An 11043-nucleotide genomic window follows, 5' to 3' on the forward strand; every position below is an offset into this window, starting at 1 on the left:
CTCTCTCTCTCTCTCTCTCTCTTTCTGTCTCTGCGCTGTCCCTCTCTTTCCCTCCTCGGTGTTTTTCTGATAGACAGTGGTATTGCCTGTGGCAGTTTGATCTGTGTCTTCACGTCTGTGTCAGGACGCCTCCCCCCCCAGTGTTTTTGGGGAATACGGGGTGGCAGCGACAGCTCTCCAGGACAGGGTGGGCTGGGGGTCACTGTGCTCCTGTCCCCGGCTCTGAGGGGAGCCTCTCCTGATTGACGGTCCACTCAGGAGACTCCCTGTGCATCGTGGGATGAGAGGCGCGAGAGGGGTCTCGCCTCAGGACCCCAGAGATGTCACCATCGCCCCCCTGACCCACTGCACTGCTACTGTGCCCTCTCAGAGGAAAGACAATCTACAAATATATGTATATTTATGTAGCGAGTAGAATAAAGTAGTGTTTACAGTGAGTCTCCAGTCAAAATGACCAGCAGAATGTGTTCTAGACAATCAAGGGAGAGAGGCAGAGGATGGTGTTGCACGAATGTGAAGGGGTTGGTTTTGTGAGGTGTCAAGGCCAGTGCTGTGCTTCTGTGACTCTCTGCCACAGCTCCTTACTCTTGGTGCGTGTGCAGTCAAAGGGGAGCTCTGAAGGCCGACATCCAGTAATGATCGTAATTACGGCCTCCACAGTCATCCACAGTGTGGCTACTGAGCCAGTGAACAGAGTGGACGAACCTAGTAGGCCCCCTCAGAAAGTTACATTACTACTATTGTCTCAAGAACAACTGTATCTCTGTCACACTGGCTGATAGAAGCTACAGTGAGGGCTGGAAGAATGGGGACATTAGTGTTTGTGTTTAATACAGGGGGCATATATGGAAATGGAGTCCTCTCAGAGACACAGATTGTACTGTTTGACAAATCCACGTCAATAAGCTTCACAAAACCTCTTTGTCTCTGCAAGAGCCACTCCGTTACCCAGACAGCACAGCTCTTGGTGTTGTTCATATGAAGGTCGCATGACACCGTGAGGCATTATAGATGAGAGCGCATATTATTACTCCACAATGGAATATGCAAATTCAGAGTGAAACACTTTGATAAGCAAGAAAAGCCTGTACTTGCCTGTAGATAAGACAGAGTAGTCACTGAGCTTGGCTTGTGCTGCCCCCTGCTGGAGGAGTTATGGTGTGCAAGGTGTTCCTGTCTTGTACAGAGCAGTGGGAGAGCAGAGCCTCGCTGAAGCAGAATGTCATTGTGTGAGCCTCATCTTGGGGGAAGTGTATGTCTTACTTGTAAGTCACGGTGTGGTTAAAGCCAATACAATGTAGCTGAGAGTGTCGTAACATCAGGTAATTGCTCCCAAAGTTAAGTCATTTTCACATTGATGAACTTTTCATGTTAAATGAAGCTGAAGGTGTTTCTGACTGTGTAAGTGACTTTAGTTGCTCTGTGCCATGTAGCTGTATGCACCAGCCTTTGGTCACTGGATGTTCTGTGTGCTGAAGTGACTATGACTGCTAACGCATTGCCAAAAATGTTTGTGTTCGTTATTTTTAGTCTTGTGCAAATGTACTTGTTTGGCCTAATTGTCTTGTTTTGTATAAACGTCACACGTGAAATTTATGTGACCAGGTAATCGCTATAAAATTTATCCAAAATATATGCCTTTATTGTTTTTGTTTTTTTTTTTCAAGAAATGTATTGAAATCTATCCTTTAGGACATTTATTTATAGTTTTTTTCCACAGTGAATTATTGTTTTGTTCTTATTGTTTGGTTCATGCTGGAGACAGGATGTGGTATGATGGTACAGGAAGTGAGAGAATAGGTGGGGTGATTGAGGGAATCGCAATGTGTCAGAAAGACTCTGGTGTATGTACATTAAAAAGTTATTGTTGAAAGGTGAATCGCTGTGTTATGTGATGGTATGTGTGTTGAAAGAGTAAAGACACAAACAGATGTATAATGGAATTGAAACATTACCGAATAAATGACCTGAATCCAGAAATGAGCTAGTATGTTCATTTGGCCTGAGGAATCTGGTGACATCTTGGTAGGTAAGGCAGGGCTTTTCTATTTGTACCAAACCATAGTGATATATTAACTGCCCACAAGAAGTGATACCATATTAACTTCCCATAAGATGTAATGTCATTTTCACAGCATTTACTTCTCTTTCAGCTCCAGAACTGTACTCACTCTAAAATTACAGTGGTCCATTGCTAGAAATGTTATTAGTTTCTAAATAATATGCACCTGATTTTTTAAGAACCCTTCAACGTGTATTAAACTCCTGCTATGTGACAAAACACACAAGTGACAGAGGAGGAAAGAGAGAGAGAAAGTAGATAAGAAAAAGATACATCTATGATAAATCTCCTTTTTACATTAGGTAACTTTAATTCCATAGGACTGAAGTGGTCACCAGGAAAAAAATCATCGCATAAAAAAACATAAAACGGCCAATAAGGACAGCAGATAATAATTATCAGCTCTTTTCTCGAGCTGCTTTGAAGCTGCGCTCAGATTTCCTCTGCTGCTGTTCCTGTCTGTGCACGCTGTCCTCGGAAAACACTGGCACCTGTTCAGCTTGCACAGGCTAACAATGGGATTGCCACGGACGCAAAGGCCACACATCAAAAAGCCAGGAAATATGAAAATATGGTGGCGCACTGGTTACAAAGACGAGTCATTATTAATGTTAGGAAAGTGAAGGCCCCCCCATCCCCCATTCAATAGTAGTATCCTTTTATATTAGGGGCATAAAATGTTTAGGCACATCCAGTGTAGCTCAAGTGGTTCTTGGGTTATTACAAGCCACAGTCCATGGGGACACACCTAAAGCTGAGAAACTGCATAAAGCTGGAGTATTGATGTGGGCTGATCTAGATTAATCTGCAGCCAATCAGGACAGATCCTTTCCTGCCCCTCTGTCTTTTGGTAAAGGATTCTACTGAACAGTCTCTTTAATTGGACCTTTTGCACCATTATAAGATATCTTAAAAGATATAACTTTGTAAACAAAGCAGAAAGAGGTTTCATATGAAGGTTTTAAATAAATACACTCATAACATTCCCTGAAATATGGTCAAAGTGAATCCAAGTAAAATAGGTTTCCTCAGATCTCACCATCTGCAATCTTCTTAACCGTAATTCAAGCGAGTGATGGAATTGCAAATGGTCCCAGCCTTTTTCTTTGCTTTTATTTGGGATTATTTGCATTCCTCTGAACTCTATAATTGCCTGTCTTTCTGGGAACTATGTGAGCTAAGCAGAGAGAGCAGGACATTCGTCAGGCTTTGTGTCTTAATGTGTCAAAAACAGTGCTATCACTGCTTGTAAAAAGGATCAGTCTGCTCGCCTTTCTCTGATTCATGTGAAAGTTCTCTGTTGTTAAAGACAAAGTTTCCATTCAGACATGACACAAATATCTAAACTGGAAATTCAGACTCTTTCACACTGAGGAAGCACTTCATCCTGTTCAAACACAGGAGATTAATGAGTCTGAAAAATGAGTCTTAAAAGCTGACCATTGACTTATTTTCATACGACTATGCATTACAACATTACAAACAGAGCAGTTTAGGAAACGCAAAATAGAGCAAAAGAGAAAAACACTAAAAAGACACAGGCAGAGGGAAAACGTCATGTACAATAACTTGGATATGAGGCTGTACAGACCAATTTACAAAATACAACACAGAGTACCTGAGGTAAACAGTGGTGTGCAGAAATATATCCATTCAGGTGGGGCCTGCAGTGCATTTTGTTTTAATCAGGACAAAATTGTTTTTATATCCATACTACCATTTATTGATAACTTAACCTTGCCTTTGTATATGATGGCAAACAAAATGAAATTCACTGCAAGTTGTCAGACCTCCAAAAATATTTTCCCGATTGGGGTTGGAGGTAGTCCAAAATTGAAGGCTGACATGATCCATACCTAAACAGCACTGGGAGGTGGTCTTGTTTCAGGGTCTTCTACAAAAAGACCCATCATTTTTATGAAAAATTATTGCAGGAAATAGTAGGCAAAATTAATTTAGCACCAACCAATGAGGATTTTTTCGAAATGGTTAATTGTTTAGTTCTCTGTGCAGCTTGAGAGATTACATTGTGATACACTTGCCATGTCCACTACTCTAGTATCAGTTTGTTACAGTTTGGTATCATATGCACCCCTCCCTTGTAAATGCTCTACCACAAAGGAAGTTACATTGTATTTTGTATGTGCAAAAGATTATTTATTAATTTATTGTGTGCCAATGTAAATGTGCTCTCCCTTAAGCTCATTTGAAAAGATGGAGGAGATACTGCCCTCTTGTGGCACAATGTGGTAGTTAGAACATGACTAAAGACAAGAACCTGAGATATTGACACACACACACATATATATATATATATATATATATATATATATATATATGTATATATATGTATGTATATATTCATTAATCTAGTGTAATGGGAAATCTGGAGCATTGCATTAACCACTACATATTGAATACTTCAGTGTCCCCTGTTTGTGCATAGACCAATGTGTCACTAGCACACTGCGTCACATACTGAAATACATGTATTTGCATGGTCTTTTTAATATTGCGCTGCTGGTATCTCAATAACGGGTGCTGAGTAGGGCACATTGTGACCTGTGTGGTTGATGAAAATCAGGCCACAAATAATCTTTTATTTGTTCAATGGACATGTTTTCCCCATGTCATGTTGCCCCATACCATTTTCCTACCCCCTACCATGGGGTGGGAGTATGCAACATTTGGATCTGTGAGAGCCTATTGAGTCTCTTGATGGAGACTCTTTGATAGAGTGGATAGAATGTTGCTTGCAGGAAGTGGTGTGCTTTGTGGAGAGAGGATGTTTATGGGGACGTAATTTTGATGATTATCTTGTTTCCCAGTTTTGCGTATCATACCCACTGTGTCATCAGAAAGGCTGTGCTCCTCTGGTAGCTGGCAAACAAGAGTCCCAGATTGCATCAGCCTGGTGAGGTGTGTGTGTGTGTGTTTGTGTGTGTGTGTGGTGTGTGTGGTGTGTGTGTGTGTGCATGCAAGAAGCCTTTCCATGACCTTAGTGCTGATCACACCAGCAGGACATCTAGCCAAACATGCTGAGATACCTCTTCTCCTTGACCGCAGGGTTAAACACCTAGCGGGGGTGATTAGCATTGGCTGCTATCCAGCCAGCAATACCGAGCTTGCGTTGACTTATATTCAACCTCTTGCTGCTGTGCAGCCCAGATATCTCAGTGGAAGATAATGGGAGGCTGGTGTTGCCCCTAGAGGCCCTCAGTGCACTGAATAAGACACCTTGCTGTTAAAAAGCAGGTTATGTTTTGCCCATCTCTGACACAATTAGAGAATATTATACTTTCCCATCTCTGACACTAAGAAAGATGTTGTTGTATATGACAATACACAAGTTTGATTCTGATGCTACAGGGATGTAGCCTGACCCTTGGGGACAATATCTCTTACTAATACATGGTAGTTGGCAAGATATAAAAAAAGGGCTAAGTAAACACCTAAAAGGGTTTCACATTTACCTTGTCTGCGAGTGCAGCTGTGAAGATGGAAATCTTCACTAACGAGTATCTATCTATGTGTGTGTGTGCGTGCGTGCGTGCTTGTGTGTGTGTGTTTTAAAACCCCATATTGCTAAGCCTTTTCATCAGTTTCAGTGTTTGTGTGCATGCAATTTTATGTCTGTTCAGGCATTTGATAATTGATTAATTGATTAATTGATGGACCATGTCTTCTAATCAAAAGTATAAGGTGATATAAATGAGAGGAAGATTAAAAGACAGGAGAGCAATGGCAGAATAGAGAGGGTTATTTGGAAAGTAGCTATGCCTTATTTTAATGTCATTTATGTTCCTGTTTTAGACTATTTTCTTCCGTTTACTTCTGCTTGTTTTACCTTTTTTGCCTGTTTTGTGTGTAACGGATTCAGAATTGTGTGATATCTCCATACCACTGTTTTCTTCACACCTGTAGAAACTGATATCCTCTTCGACCTTAAACTAAACAGTAATTCAGGGATTGGCTCATCTTGTGTGTATTTGTGTGTGCGTGCGGTACGTGTAATATGTACATGTGTGCAGTGTGCTGTGCAGATGTGAGCCATGCTCAATACCTCCTACGCTGTTCTCTGGCTGATCGGAATCTGGGACAAAAACCCTACCTGCTGTCAACACCAAGGCCAGTTGGTTAGCCTCTGCATTTACCTGACACCACAGCTATGCAAATGAATGCATCCCTGCACAGTGGCATAACTGCCATCAGTGCTGCCTGGGGCCTGTTAGAAAAGGCAAATAAGGTGGTTCAATCACAGATTAAACCCACGGGAAAAGGTTTTGTGCAGCAAGCTTATGCACATCATCCTTGTAAGGGCCATTGACTTTACTTGGTGTATGTTTTATATGTCCAGCAACGAAAAGTTTTCAAATGTTCATCTTGAAATACTTACTGAGTTCTTATAAAAAAACCCCCAAAATTAATTTCTCTTTACGATGTACATGCCGAATGGTAAACTCTACCTCTATACATTTGAATGTAAACTGCCCTTCTAATTCCCCCCTCCCATTTCTGAATTTACCTCACCTTATCCTTCACAGCATTGAACCCCTGTCTCCAGCACCCCACTACCCCTTAACACCCTTTAAAGGTGGACATTCCTGCCCTGCTAAAAGACAAAGCATGTACCATAAGGTGAATTTCAAGTAGTAATATCAACTGTATCAGCAGCATCAATATCCACCTATTACAGTAGAAGTAATGCTTCATTGGCCAGTCCTTATCCTTTTCTGAGGTAATCTGCTCATGTGTTTCATACTTTCACTAGGTGGTTTACTCATAACACATAGTTTCCCATGTAATCCATTTACTGTATTTGTTTATTTCAAAAATGGTCGTCCAAAAACCCTGATTGCTTTATAAATTCTGAGGGTGTTTAAGTCAATTAATTTTGGATACTTTTTATATCAATTAAATATTACTATATGTTTCACCAGAATTGTTGTGTTGTATGCCAGGAGAAAAATATATGGGTGTGGTGGGCTATTTCCCTATAATATCTCCATCTTCTCTTACATTTTGCCTATAATAAGAAAATGTAAACTGGATTTCCATCTACATATTCTCTGGTATTATGAATTTATGGTTTTATACAAATCTAGAGATATGTCTTCCCATTCCTCAGCTGACTTGATTATCTGCCTCTATTTCCCATATGAGCTTCATCTCAGCTTTCTGATGTTTCATTTTATTGTAGGTTTTCTCATTAAATGTCACAAAGGGGTGGTTATCATGTAATATTCCCTCTTTATTATGTCATTGAATGATCTATAGAAGCAGAAATGGGGTAGGCTATATTTTAGCTTAACATTTGAACAATGTTAAAAATACTCCATCACTCTAACATTCCCAAACTAATAGTAAAAATACAATCTTTAACCCTCAATTTTTACTTCTTTCATCTATACGTTTGTATAATCTTATGTATAATAAATGTCTTATTTGATACTTCTACATCTTAGTATTTGGTATGAATGTCATTTTTCCCTCCACATGATTCAGGCCCCCTCCATTTTTCTGAATATCTGTCAGATAGCCAGGGAGTAATACAATCAATCAATGATATATTCTATAATATCTATCTATAAATATTCATTTATGGCTTCATTCCATTCCACACAAATGTAATAAGAATCATACTCCATTGCCTAAATGTATTCATTGTAATGGGTATCTGGTGTATTTCAAGAAGAAATCAAGTGAATTCCATTTTTCTTATTTTATTTCTCCCTAGAAGCAAGACCGCACCAGAGTACATCAGTTAATTTCTCAGTTAAAGCGGTTTTACAGTTTCTGATGATTTGTAATTATATAATGGGAGTATGTAGGGGGCTCACAATCAGCTAAGACAGTAAAAGCTCTTGTTCCAAGAACAGGAAGAGTCCCATGGCCCAGGCCCAGAACCAGCCATTACATCTACAATGACCAATGTGGGAGCTCCATGGAAGAAATTAGCCTTGCTGTACCCCCATTACCCCCCCCCCCCCCCCCCAAACCCACTCCATCACCTACGTCACCAGCACCCCAACATGCACCCAGCAAAGGCTGTCAGACTGTTCAGGCAGATTCAGGAAGCTCTCCTATCAGGATGAAAAGGTTTCCAGGAACATCAAAAACACAGGAGGGCAATAGGTTATGGGATATGGAAATTCCCCATATTTCCAATGCCATGCAAAAGTCTTTGGCATTTTGCATTATCGTACTCAGTTGCATAAGGAAACTACAGCATTGTGAAATTCTCTTACTCTTACACATACTTTAAGTCCTGATGTCAGGGCTGACCACAATACTGTTGAATAACAGACAATGACATCTGAGCCCTGCCAGTTTTGTTGTCAGTTCATTGCTTGTCTTATTTTTGTTACAGACACTATCCTTCTTAGTAAGCTCTTGGGTCTCACAGTGCTGGGGTATTCAATTACAGAGAATGTTTCTCTGTACTTGTTGACTGTGCTTTGGACACCACTTAAAAATTGAGTCATGTGATCTACTTTAGCCAATGTTTTTTGTTCTTTATGCAGTGACACAATTCTATAGCAATTTCCTTATCCATAAACCAAGGTATATATGTCCATGTATTATCCATGTATTGAAATCACTGAATGTGTTTCATTATATTACATTACATTCATTTATCTGTTGCACTTATCCAGAGCGACTTCCAGCACAAAAGAACAGAAGTGTATTCATTCAATATGTATGAGCAACAGTGTCAGACCAGGGTAACAACACTCCCAGACCAGTGAGTGTGAGCATAATACTATTCAAGCCCTACCCTAAGTTGACTTGTGCAACCTGACTAGATATAAAATAGATATCAAATACTAGACGTAGCAGGTGTTAGGGGGCGAGGACTGAGGTCGAACCGAGATTAAGTCCGAAGAGGTAGGTCTTCAGTGTGCATTGGAAGATGGCCTGTGATTCTGCTATCCAACCTTTGTGGGGATCTCATTCCACCACTGAGGGACCAGTACACACAGGGGTTGCGTCTGAGAGTAGTGGCCCTGTTTGGACAGGACAGTCAGTTGCCCCACAGTTGCAGAGAGCAGTGGTCACAGAGACGAGGGAGCTCTCCAGTTCACTGCTCTGTATGCCAGCACCAAGGTTCTGAACTTGATGCAAGTGGTGACAGGAAGCCAATGAAGTTTCGTTAGGAAGTTCTCCCACTCAAAGACGACACGAAGCAAGGTCCTGTCATATGGCCTTTACTACTCTTGTCAGAGGGAGCAGTCCAAGCAAGCACCAAATGCGGCTACGAGTGAGCTCAAGAACATACAGTCAACCGTGGGCTTATGTAGGCTATTTGTTTACATTTCTTCACCTTATCTATCCTATGCAGCTTCCACACGACAACACTATTTAAATGACATTATCCTAATGATGCACTTAATGATGCTACGGCCCCACAAAGACTTACGTCTAGATGGTGTGAACAGTTTATTGGTCGGCACTCACACATGGACTCCCCCCAAAGGGCATAAACACTAGGGTTACATAAGGACACTGTTAAACAAAACGTCATTGTAATGACACTTCTATTATGAAATTCATCCAGGCCTACCAGTTTGTTAACCTTTGCACAGTGTGACACATCCAGAGACAACAGGCTAGACATCTAATGACAAATAAAAAAAGGTAATGAAATCCCTCAGCTAGGCTTCAGTTACTCCTATATGCAAATTGAAAAAAAATTGACTTTTTGTGAATAAACAACTCAAAGTATACACAGCAGTTACAGTTCACACAGACTTAAACAGAATCACACGGAAATGCTTTTTGATAGAATCACGCGGAACCACAATAAGCAACTGGTAGTGTGACACACACGTTCCAAGAAAGCTCTCAAATGAATAAAATTGGATATAGTTCTAAGTGATATTTACTGAGCTCTTTGAGAAAATATTTGAGTCCCCTTGACTGAGATGTCTTGTGGTGACTGTTTACTGAGGTGAGCCTGCACAGACTATTGCACTAATTAGCAGACAAATATATGCAGGAAAGCCTATTTAATCATAACAGAAGGTTTCTGGGCTCCTTTCTGAATTTCCCATCATTTCTACATTTTGTGCACTTTTGTGTTCTCTTAAAGTGTGCTTTATGAAGTATTTTCTTTCTGTTTACAGACTATTAAGCCAGGCCAAGCAACAGTTTTGTAAAAACTACTGGGCATTTTCAGATTTTTAATAATAGCAAGTGAATGTACTGCCAGTGAGCGTGAAACACTTCACATGAAGGCCACTGAGGAGGAGTCAGCCTGACACATCAAACCAGTTCTGAAATCATGAAGTCTTGCTGTGTCACCACGGAAGGACTCAATTGTGCCATCAACTGATTATAGGGCAACTGCTGCCCTATAAAATTACAAACAATCTGCAATAATTGCAGGACACACAGTCACCAACTGTTCCAACACAAACTATCAATACACCTAGTTATTTCTCTCCAGTTGTTGGGCATCTGTTGTTGTGGTGGTAGCTCCTCAAAAGATACTTGAAAGAGACATTATTGTTGCTCCTTTGACCTGATACACCATGCAATCTAAGGAGTTAAGCTGCAAACCTTTGCGTACATGCACTAATTTTCACCAAGAATCACAGTAAAGAATATTGAAGTAGACATGTAAGGGCAGTTGAAGCAGCTAAACTGTAATGTGTGTTCGAGGCATAGGACACTGACTACAGTGGGTCCCTCCTGAATGGGTCAGTGGTGGTGTTGCTACGTGTTTACCCACAACATCCTGGAATGGAAAAGGGTCGCCTTGGAAGCAAGGCCCAGGCCTCGCGGAGAGGGCTCACCTGGGAAAGCCCCAGGCCTGGAACGTGTGTGAAAAACATCCCCACGCTGCTGATGCAACTCAAGGCAACAGGGCTAAAGTAGAGCCGGCACAAGCCCCCAGGTCTCCTGAGATGGCCCCTCTCACTGGGCTGTGCACCATCTCCTGGGAGCCTGCCACCTCATGTTGTGTTTTCCCCCCCAGT

The sequence above is a fragment of the Megalops cyprinoides genome, chromosome 6 (genome assembly GCF_013368585.1).
Source record: "Megalops cyprinoides isolate fMegCyp1 chromosome 6, fMegCyp1.pri, whole genome shotgun sequence".
Taxonomy (NCBI): Eukaryota; Metazoa; Chordata; class Actinopteri; order Elopiformes; family Megalopidae; genus Megalops; species Megalops cyprinoides.